The following is a 24,764-nucleotide window of genomic DNA, read 5'->3' on the forward strand; positions in this document are numbered from 1 at the left end:
TTTTCTGGTTCCATATAATGGTTCATTTTCTAGATGTTTACCTACCCTGAAGTCAAAGGAAGCACAACCCTCATGTGCCTAATGATCTCTTCAATTCTTGACATTGTTCTCATAGCTACTTCAACTAGTGCTTTGAAAAAGTGTTCTGGGAAGATTTTGGTTCATAACAGGGGCTGCATCATACATTACTGACCCCGCTAGAAGTGTTTCTATGTGCCTAGTGTTCCTTGGGTGACCAGACTGTGGTTCTGGCAATGGCAGGGAACATATTTATGCCAGCGCTAGTTACTGCTACCAGGGATCTGCAGGTCTGTTACAGAGAAGCCATGTAACTTGGGCTGCCTCACATACTAAGCCCAGCACAGATGTTTTGTCCTGCCGTGTGAAGTGCTGTCATTCAGAAAAAAACTACTTGGTTGATTCCATATGAGTGCCACCATAACATACAAATTGTCACCAAGGGCGTTTCCCCAACATCTGTTCTGTTGACTAGATTCCAAATTCCATGTCTTCAGAATACCAGCTAGACGTTGTTGAAAACAGAGTCTCACTAGATTTGCACTTACACTGGTATGATTTAATTGTCTTCAGTGCAATTACTGGGTATCCTTAAGAGGTATATATGCACTCTATAGCATTTTGTTACACACAAACCCAATGTATATATTGCATGTATATATTTCAGAATCAGGTATCATATTTAGCTTTTCTTGGGCGCTATGGTCAAGCTTGTGTTGCTAGTATGAAGCCACACAAATTTATGGAAAAAGTCCATGCAAGACTTCTGACACATTAGAAACAACTCATATTTGTTTATCTTTTTGCCTGAGAGTGATCAAAATGAACTCCATATTGTTCTGTTGCCAATAAACATGAAAGAATGAAATAATATACAGGAAGGACATCTTGAGAAGCAGGACCTTTTCCAAAATAGAGATCTTTCATCTGGGCAGTTAGTGTTCCAGGTAGGAGGTTGAGGTGGCAGCTGAGGATACGAATTTGCATTTAAATATGCATATGCAAATTTATTTGCATAGCTGCGACTTTATAAGTAATTAATATAATTTAAACAGAAGTGCAGCATTTCTCAGACTAGTGGAAAAAACTGTAACAAGTTCATTTGTTGGCTCAGTCTGTTGTTGTCATGTGCTAAGCTAACTTTGGATGGGCAACATCAAAGCTTGCTTTTCCTTCTTAAGGTTCTGCATCTTTAAACTGGACAGCCCTGCATACAGAGGACTCCTTCAGATGGAGAACTGGCTTCTGTAAAGTTGGACACATGGCCACCCAGCTGAGGTATTTCTAAGTAATTCCTGACTATCCAAGAGAGTGGTGCAAGAATACCCCATATTGTTTTGGAATTCCGTGAACAGAAAGTGGGATGGTGTCCTGAGACTGGGAAGAAGCATAAGAACTAGTTATTTTCTGGGGGTCACACTGGGAAGAAGCATAAGAACTAGTTATTTTCTGGGGGTCACTAGCAATCCCATTTTGTTATGCCTGGAAAGGGCAGACAGATAGTGTCCATGTCTTGTTAGGTGTCTCTGCAGTCTTACAAAAGGTCACTTTCCCAGCATCCCTGTTTCTCACTGGCTGAGAAATGCTTTCTCTATTTAAAAATACAGTCCTTCATCTACTCAGTTGTTTATTTCTGCTTCCTTGCAACCAATAATTAATAGATTATTAGGCAAGAAGTAGTTTCCACTCTGTCTCTTTAGTTCAGTTTGAAATATTCTGGCATGCTAAGTGAATCCTAGTGATCTGGCAATAGGTCTGGGTTCTCCTTACTTCCTCTAATAAGATTGGTGAGCCAGGAAAATATGATGCATTTTCTTTCCTCCTGCTGGTCTTCAGAGATTTCTCTCTCTTCCACTACAGTCATTCAAATATTGCATTTGTGTGCATTTTTAAGAATGATCTGTACTTCTTAACTTCCTGCCTGACTAAAGGGTCCATCACCTCCTCCCCACTTTATGTGGCCAGAAGGTCATGAAGAGGTTGTTGACTAACACACTTTCTTCCATTAATCCTCTTTATTTCCATTTGAAACCATCTAAGTCCATACTGGATTTCTTCTATTTTCAGTTGACTAGCTTTATTTTGGACATATCTGTTTCCATTTCCTTCTCTGCCCCCCCTTTTTTTGAATATGCAAAAACAGATGCCCCAATATTTTTATTGAAACTAGATCAGTAGCATGAAAACATTATACAAAAGGCAACTTTTTACAAAATAGTAGGTTTTCTCATTCAGGGTGTGGATGTTTAATTAAAGGGGGAAAGGCAATTTCCCAAAGTTACATAGTATACCTAAAAAAAAACAACAAGGCCAATATGGCGTAGTGGTAAGAATGTTGGCGAGACCATCTCTACCATTAGGCAGCTGATTTTGGGTGTCACCAAAGTTAAGCAAACGGTCAGTTATTTAATTCATTACCATTGCATTTTTACTGCCAAGGATAGGCGGAGGAGCTGGAGAGACTTGCTATTGTGCCTCAGGCAGCAAAATATCTTGGGTTAGCCCTGAATGTTGGATCAGAGAAACATGGGTTGAAATTCCCACTCAGCCATGAATCTTACACAGTGTTCCAAGCCCAGTTACTACCTTTCAGCAAATACCACATCCCAGAGAGAGAGAGAGAGAGAGAGAGAGAGAGAGAGAGAGAGAGAATAAAATGGGATAACCACGTGAATGCCATGGTGAGCTTATTGGATGGAGGGTGAGATAATAATATCATTATCCTTGAAAATACACTGCAATATGTTACAGTGTTTGTGTCCCATTAAACAAATGCTTCTGTTCAATGCTCCAGCCAGCCTAAAACAGGAATCCTGTATTCAAACCTCTCAGGGTGGAGGAGACAAGAAGAAGGAGAGAAAGAAGATTTCCTCCGTCCCTCCCTCCCCTGGTACCTTCCTCTACTGCAACAGAGGCCTTGGGCATGAGATTGACTGCCGGGCTGCCAAAATCTTAGCAATTTATTACTATGGAAGGTTGGTGGTTCTACATAAATGGAAAGGGGAAAGGGGTGCTTTTTCCTTTCCTTCCTCCTGAATGGTGCAGGGAAAGGAGTTTGTTAACCTCACAACATGAATTCAACCTCCCACCCCTACTGAGCCCCATCCAGGATGCTTATTATGGGCTGCTAGTGGCTTTAGTAAGCCAATTTGCTCTCTTGGCCTGCCTTTCATTCTTGCCTCCTTTCTCTTTCTCAACGGATACCCTAACACATAACCCCCCCCCCCCAACATTCCTGGGACCAAAGTCAGGATGCTCCTATTTTGGTCCTGAGCTCTTGCACTTGCGTAAGAGCACAAGACCCAAAGACGCTTTTTTCTTGGTCTCGCAAGACCAAAAACCAAGCAGCTTTTGTTCTGGTGTGACCCAGATGACTCATGCCAGAGTGAGCATCTTTTGGGCCGGCGTCTCGTGCCAGAACACAGAACCAAAACAGAACATTCTAGGATCCAATCAGAAGCCAGGATTGCCATCTGTGATTCCAGGATGCCCTGCTTAAAACGGAACAGTTGAGGAGTATGCTAACATTCTCTGTTTCAACTGCTGTCGACCATAGACATATGCTAATCTCACAGAATCGGCCCAACTTCTGGCTCCCTTAAATTGCTTTTTTTTTTCCTTTCCAGGACAGAAATTAAAACCATCCATGTGAAATAATATCAGAATCTGGGGTTTTAAAACAGCTGTGATTGGACAGCAGCAGTCCCACCAACAAAGCAAGAAGCAAGAACAGGAGTTGTTGTTTTTGTCAATGGTCGGGGTGAAGCAGGACATTCTATCTCCAGACAATGGTGTGAGTTACTTTAACATTTCCTGTACATGTTAGAGACTCAACAGTCATGAACGTTCTGTAAAACCTTGAAGCTCATAGATCCTTAAAAAAAAAAATTTCTTTAGTTTTATTATAGATACATGTAAAGATGAACATTTAATGCTATGGAGGGGAGGGGAATTGGACCAAATGCACAATGAAATCAAACAAAACAACAAACAAACAAACAAAGATACCCCATCATCCCCGATCATTGGTCATGTGTGGAATGATGGGAGTTGTAGTCCTACAATATCTGGAAAGTGCCTCATTGACTACCCCTGACCAAGGGCATAGGGGTATAGCTGAAAAGGGGGTGGAGGTAGGTAGTGGGAAACTCTCAAATCAGCAAGATATAATGTGCCAGCATTTCAATAAAGCATGAATCGCTCAACAACACCTTATGTCTCCCAGGCTTTTCAACTTATGAAGCTGATTATATAAATTTGACTTACTCTAGAGCTGGGCTGAAGGAGGCGTCCTTTCCCATGTACACAAGTGTGTGACTATTTGTGCCGTATGAAAGTGAGGGGATTGTTGGTGACATGTGGAGGAGTAAATTCTAATAATTTTGGTGGAGGGGGCTTACCATTAAGGATGAAGTGGCTGAAGGCTCCCCCCTCAAAACAAAGCTATTGTAATAAACAAACAAACAAACAAACAAACAAAACTTGGTCAATGCGGGAACAATACTCCATCATGAAGTATTTCTGGCATCAGTAGGTAACAGTCGTGAGTCAATCTGCCTGTAAAGAGTTGTGGTATAGCTGGACTTTTCTTTGCCATTCCCAATATATGTAAATGTCACTCTTTATTTATAGTGAGTTTTTTTTAAAAAAGCACCAACACAGTTACAGAAATGTAGTTATTCAAATGCATGCTTTTATTTTTTAAAAAAAAGTTCTTAAGGGTTTGGACTGAAAACATGAAACCAAGACAATGAAAAATGTTCTTGGCCATGAAGTTTATGAGGATATTGACATTGGACGAGGGAGACACCTGGACAGAGATGTATTGTACCACATGGTTTACTCACTGAAGTTATGAGGTGTTAGGGACTATGTGGAGCACATCGATGACACTGTACTCTGGGCTTCCTCTTCGGACCTTGTGATCTAATTTCTTTGCTTTTCACTACCTTCCAACACGGTTGTCTCTGGCAGGCTACAAATATATAGCTACTGCAGGGGCCCTGAGCTGGGATTTGGGACAGTTGTGTGATGGAAAATAGGAAGGAGAGAGCACTGTTCTGAGTATGTTCGAGTCGCATGAGAGGTGGAAGAGAAATTTGGTTTATTTAGGGTTTTAAAGTGAGCCTGCCTAATTCACAGTTGCTGAAACAAGTTGTGAAGCAAAGCACTTCACTGAATTTTGCAATGCATAAAAGCACAAATATTAGTAAAAGTAACATAAAAATGTGTTGTGTTAAGGGAAATTGTTTGCGGAAATGTGACTACCAGGCAAATTGTAAACAAATTATATTTCAGAAGAAATTTGCACTAAATTCATGATGAATTTTCATTCAGACTCTATATACAAGCAACAAGGAATTGAGGAAAAACTGGAATTGACAGTTTTGTCCCAGCCTAATTGATGTCTCAACTGAGAGTCAAAGCCTCTCACACAATGATGTCATGACAGGTAGCAGCAATGATAACCAGTTTCGGCCATTTCACCATGTTTCTCATTATTAGGGATTTTCTTAAAATTACCATTGCGGAAGTCATGAGAATCTCACCTTTATTTGGCTCTCTCTTCTGTAAACAAACAAACAAACAAACCCTTGCTTCTTACCCTTGCAGGAATGTTGTGTATGTGTGAAGGGCGAGCTCCTTTTTAAAATGCAACCACAACACTTTGCAAATTCTTATGTATAAAAAGGCATATCACAGACTGGCATATTATTTTTTCCAGTTCATAAATCAAGGCTATGCTTTTATGTGGCCAGACTTAAAACCTTCTTCATATTTTTGCCTCTAAACAGGCCAGTTTATTTTAATTTTGTGATATAGTTGAATTTAGACCCTGTTGTCATTGGAGAAGGTTTATGAACAATGCAGGTACTTTTGTAAACCAAGAAAATCTTTAATAAAAATATTTTTTAAAAAAGAACTGAACTTAAAATGGCCCTCTTGACTCCATATAAGACAACATCTCTCTCCACCTCTGCCTCTGTGATATGAGGTTTATGTTCCAGAGAATGTGGGTTTGGGTAGTTTGCAACAGCTAACCATCTTGACCTTTTATGTTTTTGTATGGCACTTGAAGCCACAAAGCCATTTCACTTGTTGGCTGCCATTTTGTTCTAAATTAACATTGATATTCATTTAGATTGGCATTTAATGGTTTTGCTAATTTACCCCCAAAAAAGTCAATATTGGTGTGCACAGAGCAATTGAGCCCATCACATATTTGTGGCATATAAGTGGAGGTTCTCAAAGTAATTATTCTGTGTACATGCATGTAAGGTACAGGATCACATGTATGTCTGTGTGGACACATGAACAGATCTGGCAGCATGTGAGTGTTATCATCTTGAAGCTTGTTTATTGGTTCACATCCCAAATGAGTCAAACCTTGCTGCTCCCACAAGGGCCTGGGAACTTTATTAAGTTCCACTTCCTTTTTCTCTTTCCCCTGGGGCCTTCTATTAAGGTCCATGACTTTGTTGGGCACACTCAAAGTGGGGAGTGTCATTTTAAACTGCATTGGATGACGACGGTTGGGTAACTTGGGACTGTAGCTCAATTCTTTCAATAGTCCCAAATAAATTTCCCTATATATGCAGGTTCGAGCTATGCTCAGGAGTTGACTTGGCTATTACAGCACATGTTTAATCTGACATATTTGTAGGCACCAGTTATTGCACTTAAGACAGGAGTTTGAAGTTGACGTAATATACATGATATGAAACAGAAACACAACCAGACATGTCAGATAGAATCCCAAGTACAACAAATGGTCCTCTGCACACGAAACGGGGCTTTTCAATTTCTTCTCTCCTCCTGCAACCCATCTGCACTCTCAAAAAACGGGTTGAGAAACCGTCCAGAATGGCATAGACTGTAGAGGACTGCCACATGAAAGGGGAATTTGGCTAAAACTGAGGGCCCTTGCCACCCTCTGTGCATGTCAACACCTTTGACTTTCTGTACGGCGTCTATTTTTCTTTTATCCTAAAGTGGAATTGCAATGTCAATATTACACCACCCACGGAAACGACATATTCCACCATGTCGTGTCAGCTCTCCAAAGCAGTAATACTTGTGGTCATCAGATGTGTTATCCTAACAGGCTTTAATTCCCAAACTCAGCTTCTGGAAGCTGCTGCCTGAGATTTATGATGCCCTCTCCCCTGATTTCAACAAAGATAATTGGAAAGGCACATGTACCAACTTCCAGTGTGTTTTTGAAATCCCCTGAGCGCCTCCAATTAGAAAACAACTTTTTGACTTAATATCCTTCAATTGTTAAAAACTTGCGTCACTGAGAGATTGCACTGAAATGTGGAGGTCCCAGCACATTGGCGTTTGATTGTGAGGGGATGTGATTGTTCCACATTTAGACTGGAAAGGGTTAGGAACTCCACTTCCCAATGTGCTTAATGAATAAAAAGAAAATTGGACCCTGGAGTCAGAGTCAATGATCTAACTGAGTGAAAAATGTTTGCAGGTTAACAAGGGCAACGGTTCCTTGCTGTAATTCCCACTGGGGATGAATGACAAAAAAGGCCAATAAACCTCAGACAATATTATTTATTAACCTGTTTTCTTCCTAGAAAATAGATGTTACATTAGATCTTGGAAGACTTTCTTTTTTCTTTTCTTTTTTTCAAAATAAGATCTCTGGCAAAGGGAAGAGCCATTAACACATAAACTCACCCTGTTTGTGAAGCTGCCCAAATTAACCCTTTGCTAGGATTACTTAAGCATCAGACAGCAGTTGCTACCTGTCCGTGTCACAGAGGTGGCTGGAGCCCATTGAGACTGGTAGGGTGGAAGACCAGAAGACCAGCAGTAAATAAAACTGGGCAAATAACTCCCGTTTTATCTGTAGCCTTCACCCTCCTGAGCTCTTTACGGACCACAGTGAGACTTAGGAAGAGAAAGCAGATAGCCAGTGACACACCTGGACTAGTAGTAAGTAAGAAGACAAGCTGGTGGGGAGCTAGCTGAGTGGAGACTGAGCTTGGTGAGGCAGTGCCCCATTTGTCCTAGAAGAGGAAGAAGAGTTTGGATTTGATATCCCACTTTATCACTACCCAAAGGAGTCTCAAAGCGGCTAACATTCTCCTTTCCCCTCCTCCCCCACAACAAACACTCTGTGAGGTGAGTGGGGCTGAGAGACTTCAGAGAAGTGTGACTGGCCCAAGGTCACCCAGCAGCTGCATGTGGAGGAGCGGGGAAGCGAACCCTGTTCCCCAGATTACGAGTCTATCGCTCTTAACCACTACACCACACTGGTCACCCAGCAGCCTCCATTAGGATTTCATCCACATCTGGAAAATTTGTTTTATCATATTATATTTAGACCTTTGTGTGCCCCCGTTCCACAACCTGGTTCACAAGCTGCACTAAGTCAAACCATGGTTTAGCATGAATGCAAGAGTGTGCAGGCTCCTTGAAAGTTTTGCTTTTCCCAGTTGTACTGCTGCCGTGCTCTGCTGAACTAAGCTGTTGTTGGGCTTAGTGTGTCATCTGTCATTGTTTCAACACCAACTTTCAATTCTATGGAATTAATAATAGCATTTTCACATAAACGGAATGTACATTCACTGTACATGTACAACATAAAGTGCAACTATTATGTTTAAGGTAATATTTGAACATTTTGAACAATATCAAGCTATCCCTTTCTCTGTATGCTACTATGTTAACTATCTGAAAATTTATTTCAGAGGATTTACTTTGTGTTTTCTTAATTTATTACTGTGCTTAAAAATATTTTTTAAAAAACAAATACAATTTTATATCCATGTTTATAAGCAAAGTGTGTGATCTCCCACTTCAGTTAGAGTCTTCCCCAGAACTGCCCTCCCCCACCCCCACATGATTAAACGGCATCCCATAAATAGAGCTCAAAGGAGATATAAATCACTAGTAACAAAGTATAAGAGTTGATTTACTGGAAAACAGCAAACTCACCACATTTCATATTTGAATCAGCTCTTAATTGGAAAACTGAATTCAAAAACAACAATATCCCACCCCCCTGCCCCCAGCCATAGAATAGACATGAATCTCACACAAGAGGTTCTTTGTGCTGAATGTCTCTTTGATCTCTATATTTCACATTGTGCAAGTTTGAATATTGAACTGTAACATAAAACATATTTGTTAACTAGTCCTAGCTTTCTTTACAAATCTGTGCCAGAATTCCTATCACCATGGGTTGTGATCTTGTATCATAAATTAAAGGCAGGGCTGGACCTTGTCAAGTTTTGGGTAGAACTCCAAGGAAAATACAGATGCTGTATAAATTAAGCACAAAGACCACCTACTGAGATTTCTGGTTTTGACTTAAGATGCATGCTGTTAAGACAAGTGCCAATCTAATTTGGGTTTTAAAATCAGCATCCTGATCACAACTGGCTGTTAATAAACGTAGGTAGCTTTTGGCAAACCAACAAAAGTAAGCCAAGATTATTTCACAGAACATGCCTTTAAGGCAGTTACATCCCACACACCCTAAACCTGTCTTAATTCATGGGAGAAAGTGAGCAAATATTGTGCTTTTCAGCTGTTTTTATCTGACTATGCTTCATGTCCACTTGTAGTACACAAATCTGTGATCAGATGCTGACTGGATTGAATTGCTTTGAAATGGATCTGAAATTTTGCTTGTTGTTTGTTTGTTTGTTTGTGTATTGCTTTTTTAAATTGATGTTTGTGTTGTTAATCGCTTCAGGATATTTCATGGGAAGCCTTTAGACAAACAAGCAAATAAATAATACTATTTATTCAAGAGATTTGTGTATCCTGCTTTTTGATGGGGGTTACCAAAGAGACTCAAAACACTTCCATAAAAAAGAAAAATACACCTTACACCAGGCATAGGCAAACTCGGCCCTCCAGATGTTTTGGAACTATCATTCACATCATCCCTGACCACTGGTCCTGTTAGCTAGGGATGATGGGAGTTGTAGTCCCAAAACATCTAGAGAGCTGAGTTTGCCTATGCCTGCCTTACACCATATGACAATTCAGGTGGTGGGTAGAAAAGAGATGCAAACATGTTTTCCTTTTTAAGTAATTTAAAATTCTGAAGTCATGAGGATGTTAAGTTCAGGGATGGAGAGCCTTTTTGCAGGCCAGGGACCTGTTATTTCATGGGCAAAAATAGCTGTATTCTTTTATTATAAAATTTCATTTCTTATTAGAATTACATGAGGTTTCATGGGCTATATCTATGTTCACTCTGCTTAATGCTTCCTCTGCTAAGCTGTTTGTGTTTACATCTATAAGAGCATAATATTATGGACTAATCACGCAAATGGAAATTAGGCCACATATATGTGCCAAATTCAGTGTGCACTATATAGCGGTTCTACTTTGCTGCTTAGCTGGATAAGTTTTATTTTCAGTGTGAGGAGTATCACCATGCATTGACAAACAAATAAATTTATACGTACAGAAGAATGGAACAATCAGACTAGTTGGTGCATAACCGTCTGTAGGTTTTTAGGAAACCCCCCAAATTGTTGAGCTTTTTGTTACAAAAATTGCCCAAATAACCATGATTTTTCAATTGATTTGCCTAAGATCCAAAGTGCTGCCTTACCCTATAAGGTACAGGTAAAGGTCCTCTGGACGGTTAAGTCCAGTCAAAGGCAACTATGAAGTGCTCATCTCGCTTTCAGGCCAAGGGAGCTGACGTTTGTCCACAGTCAGCTTTCCAGGTTGTGTGGCCAGCATGACTAAACTGCTTCTGGCAAAACGGAACACCGTGATGGAAACCAGAGTGCACGGAAACCTTTTTTACCTTCCCACCACAGTGCTACCTATTTTTCTGCTTGCACTGGTGTGCTTTCGAACTGCTAGGTTGGCAGGAGCTGGGACAGAGCAACAGGAGCTCACTCTGTTGCAGGGATTCAAACCACTGACCTTCTGATTGGCAAGCCCAAGAGGCTCAGTGGTTTAGACCACAGCGCCACCCACCCTGCATGTTCACTGCATGGAACATGATTGGGTCTGATTTTCATCCTCATAGTTTGGGCCTTTCTGTGATAGTGTTTTGGATATTGCAATAAAATAAGGGTCAGATTACAAGTGAATCCCTGTGGATTTAAAACTCCTGTAATTTTATCTTTATTTTATTTATTTTTAGTTGTAGCATCAGGAAGCAGGTAGGGCAACACAGATCAGGTCTGTAGGGAAGTGAAGTTTAACCCTTCCTCACTCTGCCACCTTTCAGCTGAATGTGCCCCAAAGTTGGTATTTGCCCTCAAAGCTACTGATGGCTTCAAGGTTACCCATCTCCCCCCTCCCATCTCCTGATTCGAATCCCTCACAGACCCCTTTTAAAGGGGGGGAAAAGCATCAAAGGTTGGAATTCAAATAGGTTTTACTGTTGCATTTCGTTTGACCCTTATTATTGTGGAAATTCCGAAGTCTGTAAGAATAGTAAAATATTGCATAATTGTTTTAGATTTCTTGGCCATCCCAGATATTATACCTATTGTTGTCATTCAACCGGTCCAGGCTGGGGAGACATTTGCAACTTTTTGCAGAAAAAATCTGACTATTAAGCAGTATATACATATCTGATATAAATAAATAGTTTCCTGTTGCTGAGGAGGCAGTGACAAGAATGTATTTGAATTATCTTTTGTAAAAAAACCTTTTAAAAACCCATTCTATAAAATTTCACAGGTAGTTGTATATTTTATCAATATATTTGCATGTATTTATGTATTTACTATGTTTCGTGTAGTTGGTATTGTACAACTTTCATTAGGTGCAAGGAGCCTATGGGACAGGAAAGGTTAGAAGCAAAATAAAATATTAACAGCGCAGTAGTCCAGGAAATGTAATGTGACAACAAGCAATTGCTGCTTTTTTCCAAGTCCCTACAAAGGATAAATGTACGCATTTGGTTATAAAACAAAGGTGGGAGGATAAGATCTCAAGACCCTGCCATTATAATGGCAAATAAAGTACTACTTTTTGTTGCACATCAGGGTAGAGATTAAAAAGAACTTTATAAAGTATTTATGAGGTTTTGATTTACCACAATTCTTTTCTCTGGCTCTTTGAATCTCTGCATAGCATCGTAATGCTAGATCATATATTTTAACAATAGAACACCAGATAGACTGTAATGATTTGGCATTCTGCCTTTTGGAATAAAAGCTAAAGCTAGTCAAATAAATCATTCCCCAACAGCAAGGAGCTATGATTGCACTGTAAACTTTGGATAAATCCATTATATTACAGAAAGCAAATTGAAAGAAAGAAAGAAAGAAAGAAAGAAAGAAAGAAAGAAAGAAAGGAAAAAAGGAAGGAAGGTTGAAATTACCAGCACAGCATTATGATGTAAGAGAGCCATCATAATGACTCGTACACTTTGATCAGAAAATTTATTTCCTCTTTTTTCTTATTCTAAGGGCCAAACTATATGAGACATCATCCAGGCATCCAGGCATTTAGCTATTGCATTTTAATAAGTAAATGGTGGGTGCGAGGGTATCAACCTGGTTTGGGATCTGGTGCTTTTAACTGTCCCCCCCCCCACCATCAACAGAAGCTATTCTTCAAATGCAAGTAACAGGGGCCTAATCTACATCAGGGCGACAGGAGGCAGAAGGTTGAAATCCTCCTGCCCAATACCTCCGACGGTCGAAATCCAGATTGGGGGCCATATATATAAATGCATCAGCTACACAATTACTCATTGCGCAAATATTAGATCCTAAGCTGTCATACTGATAATTAAACCTGAAAGTTCTTGCGCCAGGAAGGTTTCAGGCAACTGCTTTTCCTTGCACTGACCTCTGATGAATGGAACATAGGGAAAAACTGAGAGTGTATTGATCAGAATGGGAGGGGAGCAGGCGGTTGGCATTAAGAACTTCAATGAAAACATATGCATCTCGGAAACATAGACCTGTGTGTCAGAATCCCCACTGGTAGAGCAGACAGCAAGGACGCCAGTGATAGGTGGAGCCAGACCCAATAGCAGAGTCAACCAATTCAACTCCTACCTCCTGAGTTCTACAAGAAGAAAACAGAGACTAAGGAGGAGGGAGGAGACAGCCAGGACCACTCTGCTGAGTGGTTATGATTAAGTGGCGGATTGGTTTGGAGGTATCAAGACTGTGGTTACTGGGGCAGTGCCTCATTTGCCATAATGGACTAACCACCACTGCCTAATAGGAGGAGGTCATTTGCAAGATGGTGTTGATCCTCAGGCTTTCTTCTCTCCAAAGTTTCTTCTCCTAGATTGTTCTCATTTTTAAAATAATATTCCTTAATGGCCCCAACTTATAACTGGGGTTTTTATGATAAGCAACAATAACAACACATCAACAAATGGGTGAAAGAGCAATAACACAAACCTAAATAAAATAAAATATAACACCAGGAATAAATAGAATAAATAGAATAAATCTAACACCAGGAATAGACTAAAAAAGAAGAAAGGCAAACAGATAACGAAGTAGTTAACAGTGTTGGCTCTTCACTGTATTTATGCTTTGTAAATGACAAGGCCTCTATGATGAATGGGGGTATTAATTTCTCTTGAAGCTATTGTTTTAGCTGATAGTATGCCGACCCCGCAAGATGAATGGGCTTTGTTTACATTATGAAGGCTATCTTCACCAGCCAGCAAGCTAGAGATTTCCTTTATTTGTGAGGAGAGAAGTGTATAGATGGAGAAACAGAAGTAAAGTCCTGGACCAATGTGAATATAGGGCATAAGAAGCTCTCTACTGGATCATACTGATTTTCCTTTTTTTTAAAAAAAAATATTATTTATATTTTTCATTTTACAACAAACAAAAAGCAAAAAACTCTTAAAAATCAAGTTATTACATATATCATATTTTGACTTTTTAAAATTTCATATATATCATATTTCGACTTTTTAAAATTTCGTATTTCGAAACTGACATTCCTTCTTGTCCTTTGAATGTACTTATTTAAACATTGTGTTTCCAGCATTGGCCAACTTAATGGGAAATCTATAACATCCTTCACCCAACTCATATTGATGGGTATCTGCCACTGAAGATGGAGGTTCTCTTTAGCTCTCATGGCTGGTAATCATTGATGGATCTCGCCACCAAGAATTTGTTAACCATTTTTAAAGCTATCTAAGCCACTGGTATTCCATAGGTTAACAACGTAGTGTACAGAATGGTACTTTCTTTGGTTTTGAAATAGCTGCCAATCAACTTCATCCGTTGCCCGGTGGGTCGAGGGAAAATGTTAATAATATTATATAATAAATATCAACATCTGAATACTCCACAGAACTTTGTAAAAGTGTGTAGGCTAAAATCACCACAATCTTAACAAACACCAAATGATACATAATAACCTCCATTGCTTGGACTATTATCCACAACTAAAAAGATATATTGTATCAGCAGCAATGCTTGTCTGTAGGGTTTATTATACAAAGGTGGGAGGGAAGGAGAAAATAGTAATAAATAAAATATCTAAAATATGTGTTGATTGTATGTATTTGTTTTATCTTTGTTTTAAATAAAATTTTAAAGAAGAACAAAAAGGTGTCTCATTGATTTGCGCAGTCCTTTGGAGATTATCAAGCAGATAACCTCTATCAGCATTGAGCCTAATGTAGAATGATTGTCATCTGCTTCAATAAAAGTTGATAAAAACAAACAAACAAATATCAACCTCCACTGCCCATAGTCATGTTTTTAAAAATTAAGAAGCCTCAAATGCTTTGACCAACAGGAAGTTTTTGGACTCCAACACCCATCAGCCCCAGCCAGCCTTGTCAGCAATCACACATGATGGGATTTGTAGTCCAGAAACCTTGTGAAGGCCACAGGTTCCCCCCAGCCCTGCTTTTGCCTTTTCTGCTAGAAAAGCTCCTGTAAAACCCATGATAATTTTAGAGAGGGCTCCTATGCATGTTTACTCTGGAAGTGAGCCTTTGCAAGTATCTGTGCTGCCACACTAGACATTATGATGGCTCTGGGAATGGCATCTCCTCACCTGCAGAACCCCTTTTTGTATTACAGTTCCCCCCAAAATGCAGTTACAATAGGCTGTCACCACATTGTGAACCTCCTGACATGCTCATCTCTCTTGGGGATTTGCTAAGGCCTCTTTCTTCAGCCAGCTCTACAGTGGGCGGGGGGGGGAGGGTAAAACAAAGAGGGACAAATTGAATTTATTTCCCCAAACCCCAGGGGACACAAACTTGATGAAACATGATGGGATATCCTTAGAATACAAGAGATAGCTTAACACTTATGCAGTGTAGCACACAGGAAAAATTCTAGTGAAAAATTCAAGAGAAATTCATTTTCAAGCCAAATGCCAAAGTCTAAAGGATTTTATTTGGAAGTGATGGCAGGAAGGAACATACAGACTAGAAAATAAAATAAAGTCAATCTAACTTAGCTAGTTATATCTTAACTGCTTGAGTGTTTGGTTTCAGAGGAGAGTGTTGGGTTTCAGGGCCTATTCTTGCAAAAGGGAGGTTCTGACCATCTTTGGTCACCTGGCTAGATGGTTCCAAGATACAAGGGATGAAGCTCCAAATTTTGATGGGAATGTGAGACACGTAAAAGCTGGCCTCTTTATGGAAGATGTTTTTCTGTACAGTGATCTGCTCTGTCTCTGATGTCAGCACTCTATGCGACCAGTCAAAAAAGTAGTTAGAAGTTGTTTTCACCTCCCTTATCATCTGTTCACTTATGTACTAGCACCTGAAATGGCCACCTGTTCAGGGCATGCAGGTCTGAAAGAGAACAGGCATTCCCAGTGTAGGCATCCCTGAAGCTAATGGGGCAGAACAGGAGAACAGCCTTATAGGTTCCACCACCGTTCTCTTTGGTGGTCCATGATTTGAACTTTTTGCCTGGTTTACAACGCAACCCATCAAACAATTGTGTACTGTCGTCACCAGAGCCCTTGTGCCCCTGTGAGGCCTGAAGTAGGCGTCACAGAATAAACTCACATCTTTAAGTTGGTGATGATGTCCAAGTTCATAACAACTCAAATTTGTATATGAATGTCTAGCTTGCAATGCTTGGCTGTATCATGAATCGAGTGCTGTTTTCTCCCAAAGTTATCTTGCAGCTCTGAAAGTGAAGTGTGATTCTCTATATGTGTGTGATCAGCATTCAGCAGACCAGGTAGCCAAAGCTAGGTTGAGTGGCTCGAAATTTTTCACGGTGATAATTTATTGCTTCTTTTTGACAACTTCTTCTTGAAGACTTGATAACCTTGTCATAGTCTAAAACTTTCACAAAAATGGCAAGCACTTTCAGAGCCACTGAAAAATAAAACAATTCGTGGGGACTTCATCCTGAAACTAATGTGTAAAAATGTCTGTGCAAATTGGAATCTACATATGTCTACTGCTGAGGTTATTATTCATTTTAAGGGGATTCATTATATTTTGATGAATAGTGTACAGTTTCAATAAATAAGAACTAATAAACAGTCACTTCAGAATTCCACTTAGCATTATGCCGAAGAGAAAAAAAAGTCTTATTGTGGCCCATTCTGCAAATCCCACAAGGTGTTTGTCTATAAATGATTTACAATTTACAGAATAAGGTGGCGGGGAAGAGAAAAACGTTGGACTTTTAAAATTATATTAACACTCACTACTTGCAAAAAGTACTTGTACAGTTATCCAAGTCTCTTGTGGGCATTTCAGCTAAAGTCTGATGTAGAAATACACCGGAAAAGAACAGCTAGTTGATTGGGCTACATGCCAGCCTTTGCTGCAACTGCATGGTCTCATAAAACACCTTGGCCTCTTCCGCTAGTCACAGTGATACTCTATTACATATAAATGCACTTTTTCCAGATAATTCATATTTTTAAGCATTAATTTTCCTTAGTCTTACATGTTATAGCAATGTAAAGGCAAACTCCTTGTAAACTAATTTTAAACAGCAATTACTGTGTCAAATGAAAAAGCAGCAATGCTATACTTTCAGTAGGGAGAGTAGAACTCTCACAGCCTCAATTTGTAGTCATCTCAATATTTATGGGATTTCTTGGCAAGCATTCAGAAGAAGCTCATCTGTTTTCTGATAGTCCTTTTCCAGTTTAAAATATTGGTTCGTGTGCACTGATGGTATCACATACATGCACCCCATGGGCTCTCCACCCCATGGACTCCCAGAGCGATATCCAAAGAAGCTGTACTTAAGTCAGTTGATTTCAGTGGGTCTACTCTGAGTATGAATAAAGTTGGAGACCACTTGGTTTGGTTTCACCTGCTTTACTCTGCTGCAGCAGTAGCTGACATGCTTCTTAGAAATTTAATTGGTCCCTCCCTCAAACATATTTATTCAGGGATAAGACGAGGGTGGCACTGTGGGTTAAACCACAGAGCCCAGGACTTGCCGATCAGAGGGTCAGCGGTTCAAATCCCCGTGACGGGGTGAGCTCCCGTTGCTCGGTCCCTGCTCCTGCCAACCTAGCAGTTCGAAAGCACGTCAAAGTGCAAGTAGATAAATAGGTACCACTCCAGCGGGAAGGTAAATGGCGTTTCCATGCGCTGCTCTGGTTTGCCAGAAGCGGCTTAGTCATGCTGGCCGCATGGCCCAGAAGCTGTACACTGGCTCCCTTGGGCAATAAATCAGAGTGGACCTAATGGTCAGGGGTCCCTTTACCTTTACCTTTACCTTTAAGAGAAAGGTTGAGATGTGGAGGGGGGAGAACAGCCATCAAATATTGGCCTGAAATAACCAAGAGATTGACTGAAATACAGAAGACAGATACTAAGCAAAAAAGCTGCTCCATGTGGTGGTCCTGTGACATATATTTCATTAATGACATTTATTGGATTCAGAGGAAATTTAACCCTTTCCTCTCTTTCTATAGTCCTGCTGGAGGGACTCTTCTGAAGCTGCTAGCTGCTTTGGTTTGGGTAGAAACGCACATCAGTGTTGATGGGGTAACTCCTCCTAATGAAGGGGCCCTCAGAGTCCCTTCTAACTCTACAACTCTGATTCTATGAAAATAGCACCTTCGGAGATTTTCATCAGGACTGCAGCAAGGGAGAAGAGAGATTTTCTCTCAAATCAAATTGCAAACTTTCCCTCTGTTGTCGCCCCCCCCTGTTGTTTCCTAGTTTTGAAAAAGCAAATGAAACTTGGAGCCTTACCATTTTGCTAGATATCTACAACTCTCTTGTTAACCATCCCACTCCCAGAAGGAGACCAATCCCACACCAGAGCCATCTGTGTTCAGCAGCTTTCAGTAACCATAGCCAGCCCCACTTTTTCTCCAACATTCAAAGTTCCGCTCTGCCCTTCCTCTCCAAAAGTGGAAATTCAAAAACAGCCAAGCAGTACTGATATCCCTACACACTTTTCTCATTTGATTCAGTCTTTCCTTTTTATTTTTTTATTTGTTTGCTTATTAGTCTGCCATTCTTGCAAGGAAAAGTGTTAAGGACATTTAAAAAGTCTTACATTCCTTGTGGACTCTTTTGGTATCCACCCTCATCCAATCTACTCTCCTGCCCCCATGACCTTATACTTGTTGGATGCACGGTGGAAAAGCCATTACCTGCATGTGGAGGGAAAAACATTTAATGAAGCACAAAACCCACACAGTTAGGCTGTGTGTCCATATGTCAGTCCCCCCCCCCCCACTGGCCATTTAGCATTAAAGCAAAAAAGAAAAAGTGTCACTTGAAAGAATGTGGACTATACTGCCTGTGTTGATTTTTCCTAGTCTCTTCCATCGACCAGCAGGAACTGTCACATTCTCCAGGCAGACTGCCCATGGAAAAAAATCCCCTGAAAGCTATTCTGCTTCTTCCTCTTATCCTATTAATTGTGGATATGAGGAGCAGAACTCTTTCTCATCTAAGGAGGACAAAAGAGCCTTCAGAGAAGTTCAGGGAGCCAATAGTGAAGTTTGAAGTAGTTGAGAGCTACTGAAATTTGTTTATTTATTTGCCTGTAGGGTTTTGCTGTCAAGCAGGGTCAATTAAAATGATCAATAAATACAATTCTCACCGTGGTTTTGCAAATTAAAAGCTTAGAGTTGCCTCTGACCGAGTTAAACTTAAATGCACTGAAGTTAATAGACTTAAGTTAGTGCACTGAAGTTAATAGACCTAAGTTAGTCACGTGCACAGATTTCAGTGGGTCTAATTGGATACAAAATTTAGTCTACAGTGCAGGGCAAGCATGACAGCAATAGCTTGAATATATTTAATGGAACGGGAATGAATTAAATCAATAAAGGCTCTCCCTATCATTTTGGAAATAACTTCCCCCTTTTTGGTGTCTCACGGTCATTTCAAAAGGTTGTTCCCCATAGGCAGAGCCAGAGTGGGGCAGAGTAAACCCCACCCCAACAACTAGTTCCTCTCTTCCACTTCTCCCATGCTGAATCTCTGACAGCTTAAAATAAAGTCATTTTTCACATACCCCTTTCCCAAATTAACTTTGCCTCTTCTGTGTACAGTGGTACCTCGGGGTACATATGCTTCAGGTTACATACACATCAGGTTACAGAGTCCGCTAACCCAGAAATAGTACCTCGGGTTAAGAACTTTGCTTCAGGATGAGAACAGAAATTGTGCTCCGGCGGCACGGCAGCAGCAGGAGGCCCCATTAGCTAAAGTGGTGCTTCAGGTTAAGAACAGTTTCAGGTTAAGAACGGACCTCTGGAACGAATTAAGTACTTAACCCGAGGTACCACTGCACCTGGAATATTTTTTCTGGTTCTGTTTTTTTCGGACTTTAGAAGGATAGTGCCCCAAATCAGGGTGCTGCATACGTTGATTAAAGGAAAGGAAGAGTGGCGAGTCTTCCAGGCCGCATCCTGTTCTAGGTCCTTTTTTTATACTACAAATAAGGCTCTTCCAACCTTCTCCAGGGATGCTATTGGAGTTCACCCTGAGTATGGGTATGGAATCTAAGGTCCAGCATATCCATTTTTCACACCGCTGGCTCCCAAGATCGGTTTTAGACAAAGTTAGCCTAAGGAAGTCGTCATGATAGCCAAATTCAATGGCTGATGCACATTTCTTGAACCATTTATAAGACAGGTTGGTAAAATCCAAGACTATTTTCACTTACTGTGTGGCTCCAGCATTTGGAGCCAATTACAATTTACCGGAATTGGACAGTTTAAAGTGGAGTAATACTGCTTTAAATGTCTAGTGCAGATGGGGCCTATGACACCTAGAACTATTGAGGGTGATCTCAAATGTATATCCTCAATTATCCTTCAGAGTGGAAACAGGAATATTACCCATGGTGCTTGGAATGTTTCCTCATCTTTTCAATTATTGGATTAAAATTAAATCAGAGGAGATTACCCAAAAGTTGTTTGTAGGGGATGAGTTCCATAGGCCCTTTAGAAGGGATGCATGGCTTCAGAAAACTGAATGATTGATTTGATCTTACAGCTTTTCTCAAGCTTATCTCTCTCAGAACAGTGGCAGCTAAAGTGGCCTTTAAAAATAGACTAAAAGGCATTTTGGCACAGGCTGACTTATCCTTGATCTCCGAGGTTAAAGCAACCTCTTGATATTGTATGATTCAATTCAATCTCGATTACGGAAGCCATTAAAAAGGAACTCATGAAGTTCTCTATTAGGAGGGTTGTCTCTTCTAAAAAAATCTGCAGTTTTGGAAGACCATTTCAAGTATATTTCATTCAGTTTAAGGCTTTATATATGTGGGGAGGGTGTAGCTGATGATTTACCTCAGTATTTGGCATTTTGCCTAACATTTGAGGTAAAAAGATACCTGCAGCAGACTTTCTTCAGCTATCTTCTTTAATCCTTTTCTTTTCATTTTTATTGCCCTCTTTTCCCACCTTATTTCCCCTTCTTATCATTAACAGTCCTTCATTTAGTTTTGATTTTATTTGCTGTTGTTATAACTGTGCTTGGTCTGTTTCGTGGTATGCAGTGTTATTCCAGTTCTAGGCCTAACGGCGTTGCTTCTGTGTGACTCTGTGTAGTCTGTTTTAATCACTCTGGGTTATTTTATTTATGTATCACAGAGCCTTTTTTATTCCATATTTTTATTGCTTTGTGTGTGCGCCAAGTATTTTTTTATTCATCTGTTATTATCATTATTATTAATTATTGCTTTCTGTCTCTGCGTGCTTGCCACAATTAGTGTCGCTGTCTGTGTGTCCAAATGAATATCTATTTATCTTCATCATTATTATTGGTGTCTTTAGGGTGCCTGTTTTCCACATGTGCACAAATTGCCTGTTACTAGACTGCAGTGTTCAAGCAGCAAAGCAGAACATAACAAGAACACACACAGCTCAGTTGGTTAGAGCCTGGTGCTGATAGTGCCAAGGTTGCAGGTTCGATTCCCGTATAAGACAGTTGCACAGTCCTGCATTGCAGGGGGGTGGTTGATGATCCTCAGGGTCCCTGCCAACTCTATGATTTAACACAATTACACCCCGGTTCAGGGATGCAGGTGGCGCTGTGGTCTAAACCACGGAGTCTAGGACTTGCCAATCGGAAGGTCGGCGGTTCGAATCCCCACAACGGGGTGAGCTCCAGTTGTTCAGTCCCTGCTCCTGCCAACCTAGCAGTTCGAAAGCACGTCAAAGTGCAAGTAGATAAATAGGTACCACTCTGGCAGGAAGGTAAACGGCGTTTCCGTGAGCTGCTCAGGTTTCACCAGGAGCGGCTTAGTCATGTTGGCCACATGACTTGGAAGCTCTCGGAGGAGAAATGTTGGCTCCCTCAGCCAGTAAAGCAAGATGAGCACCGCAACCCCAGAGTCGTCCGCGACTGGACTTAATCATCAGGGGTCCCTTTACCTTTTGCCTTTTACACCCCGGTTCATCTCACATTGTTTCTGACAACGAGGAATATTTTCAATTCCGGCAGCTAACCAGAAGCAGCTGCTTGGGAGGGCTGGCCCACCACGCACCTGGCGTTCCAGTGGTGGTGTCATTGCCAGTTACTGGGAAGGATGGAGTGGCAGGAAATGGATGCTGTGAGGTTGCACTGGTGGACCCAATATAGTGTTATCACTGCCGCAGTTGCAAGGTGCTGACCTCCCTTCTTCCTCACCCCTCACTCCCTCCAACATACAGCATTGATGGCACTGTTGGTGTTGCCTTCCCACTCCAATGGACAAGTCATAAGCTGGGGCCATGAAATAGGTGGCAGCAGGTTTTTATAATTTGGCAGGTTTCTGACTGAGAGGCAACTCTCTCTGCTCTTCTTTAGGAGAAATTGCCCACAAAGCCCTGGGGAACATCGATTTTTACCACCAACAAGCCAAACTTTAAAGGTTTACCTTATGGGAAGCTACTTGTCAGGGACTGGACTGAGCAGGAGGAATGGGAATTGAGCCCTCAGTCTGATCGGCTCCTCTCAGAAGAGAGGAGGAGTCAGTAGCAGAGCATATGTCCGCCCTGCCCAGGGCAGGCATGCTCCCAAGGGGGGGGCATGGTGTGGAGGGTGCCCTCCCAGCTGCAGGATAGCCGCTTGGGTGTCCGGAGCAGCACACACACCCTGCAGCCATGGGCGGAGTGAGCTGCCCATGGTGGACATTTGGCGCACTGCCCGCCCGCAACTCCCAAACCTCCCCCAAGCTGTCAGAATGAAGGGGGAAGGGGGGAATGCTGCTGGCAAAGCGGTGCAGCTCCCCCTCCTCACCCCGAGGGCTTGAGGTAGGTTTGGGAGTCATGGGCGTGCGGTGCGCTGAATGTCACCCCCCTCAGTGAGGTCACTTGGGGCGGTCCGCCTCCACCACGCTCCCTTTCCTGTGCCCCTGGGAGGAGTGGGAAGTTTCACCCTCCCCGTCTCCAGAAGTTTCAGGAGGAGAAGGAGACAGGGGTGATGTACAGCTGAATGAGGAAATCCCTAGTTATGAGATAGTGCAGGATGAGAAGGGGGAAGTTAGAGAGCAGTCAGCAGAGACCTCCCTGGAGAGTATGGGAGACCCTCCTAGTCCAAGGGTTAGAAGGTCCCTCTGCATTCAGGAACAGAGAATGCAGAGGGATGTGACTCCTGTGCCTTCCCGTAGGTTTCCAGGATGTTGTGGGAGACGGAAGAGGAGGGACTCAGAGTAGCCAACGTCTCCCATGCGTGGAGACATGGATCTTCTGTTTTGCAACCAGATGCCTGAATAAAAAGCCATAAAATACAAACTGTTTGTTCTTCTTGACTCTGAGGCTACCTGGGGAGAAGAGGATACTCCACGCCTGACACTACTATAGCTATACATCTGAAATTTGGCAGGATTCATCCCCTCAGAAAGGGAAAGCATTCCTGCAAATTTCACGCACTTCTGCCAATGAAAAACTTTAAAAATGCAGAACTGCCCAGCATGAACACCCTGGACCTATTTCTCTGTAATTTGGCAGCCTTTATTCACTCTGGAGGGACTGCTATGTGTACAAATTTTACCTACTGTCAAAAGAGGGAAAAATTATAGCTGGCTTTGTTTTCCCAATAGTGAATGGGGTGGAAATGAAGCCTCATTTTTTCCAAAGCATACTTAGCTCCCGAGCTGAGTTGGGCAGCCTCCAATGCATTTTGGACTGGGGTGGGCTGTTTTTTGAAGTGCTGAAACCAGGTCCAAACCTAATCTTGTGGTTGGTGCACATTCTGAACAAAAAGCATAAATCTGTAATTACTAGGATAGAGTGAAGCCCAATTATTTGGGGGTTTTTGATCCAGCAACCAACCTGTATTAATAAGATAAAACAGGGAACAGGAATAAAAGTTAGCACAATATAGAGCAGGACAAATTTGAAAAGTAGCCAGCGAAAAGTGAGCTTTTAAGTATCAGAGTAAGAACAAAATCTGTATGTTTGTAAGTCTCACCTCTGTCATATAAATCAAGAAAAGGGATCTGGCAGTCCTGCAAACATTATTTTGATAAATTACATTAAGTCTGCAATATTCTCCCTAACAAAAGCTAAATGGTCCTTATACTGCAAGATTACACTGAAGTGGGGGCACAGGAGATAAGAAAGTTAAAATAAAAAATCCTTGAAGAAAGAAAGGATAACGGTTAATATGTTCTTCTAAGAAATTGATTTAGAAACCTGGGAACTCTCCAATATTTTCGCTGTTTTCAAAAAGGCATAATTCGATAACTCTGGTTGTTAATGATAAAATATACAATAAGTGCGTGTAAAATGTTTGTTTGCTTATTTATTTATTTTCATTTTGCTACACTGTCATCTCATCCTTCCTCCAAGGAAATTAAAACAGCCTTTTAAATATCAGAGCAATCCAGGCAGGTAGATTAAACTGAGAGATAATGGCATGCATGACGCACGGCCAAAGACACTCAGTAGGCTGAAAAGAAGATTTGAAACTGAATTTCCACAAATTCTTATCACATCTACAGCCCCATGCCATACCACAAACTGTTCTGTTTCTTAATTATCAATTGCGCTTTTTTGCATTCTATTAACAGGATATTATCACAATCTCTTCTACAAAACCTCAGCTGTTCATAAACTGAAATAATCCCATACAACAATTGCATCTGGTTGTGACCAGGGAGGGCCTACACAATAGCTGCACAAAGGCTCCAGAACTCCATCTCAAGGAAAGCCTGCCTTACCTGTCATTAATGGGGTTTTTTTTGCCACATGTTAAAAAAACTGTTGTTATTGTAATTTTAAATAAAGTTTTTTAAACATTAGTACCTCGGCTCTGCAGGAAGCTGTTTTAACTGGGCACTCTAGGCTCTGTTAATTTACTCTGCTGTTTTTAATTTTTGTAATCTGATTTAACATGGTACTTAAAG

At 41.1% G+C, this 24,764-nt stretch overlaps 1 long non-coding RNA gene across 1 annotated transcript; it reads left to right on the forward strand.

The window, feature by feature from the left end:
- Positions 1 to 522: 522 nt before the first annotated feature.
- Positions 523 to 9,864, forward strand: LOC310745879. Its single transcript, XR_014540419.1, has 3 exons — positions 523 to 570; positions 1,200 to 1,296; positions 3,645 to 9,864. It is a non-coding gene; the product is annotated as an uncharacterized lncRNA (long non-coding RNA).
- Positions 9,865 to 24,764: the final 14,900 nt, after the last annotated feature.

Source organism: Podarcis filfolensis, assembly GCF_964270895.1.
Source record: "Podarcis filfolensis genome assembly, chromosome: 12".
Classification (NCBI taxonomy): Eukaryota; Metazoa; Chordata; class Lepidosauria; order Squamata; family Lacertidae; genus Podarcis; species Podarcis filfolensis.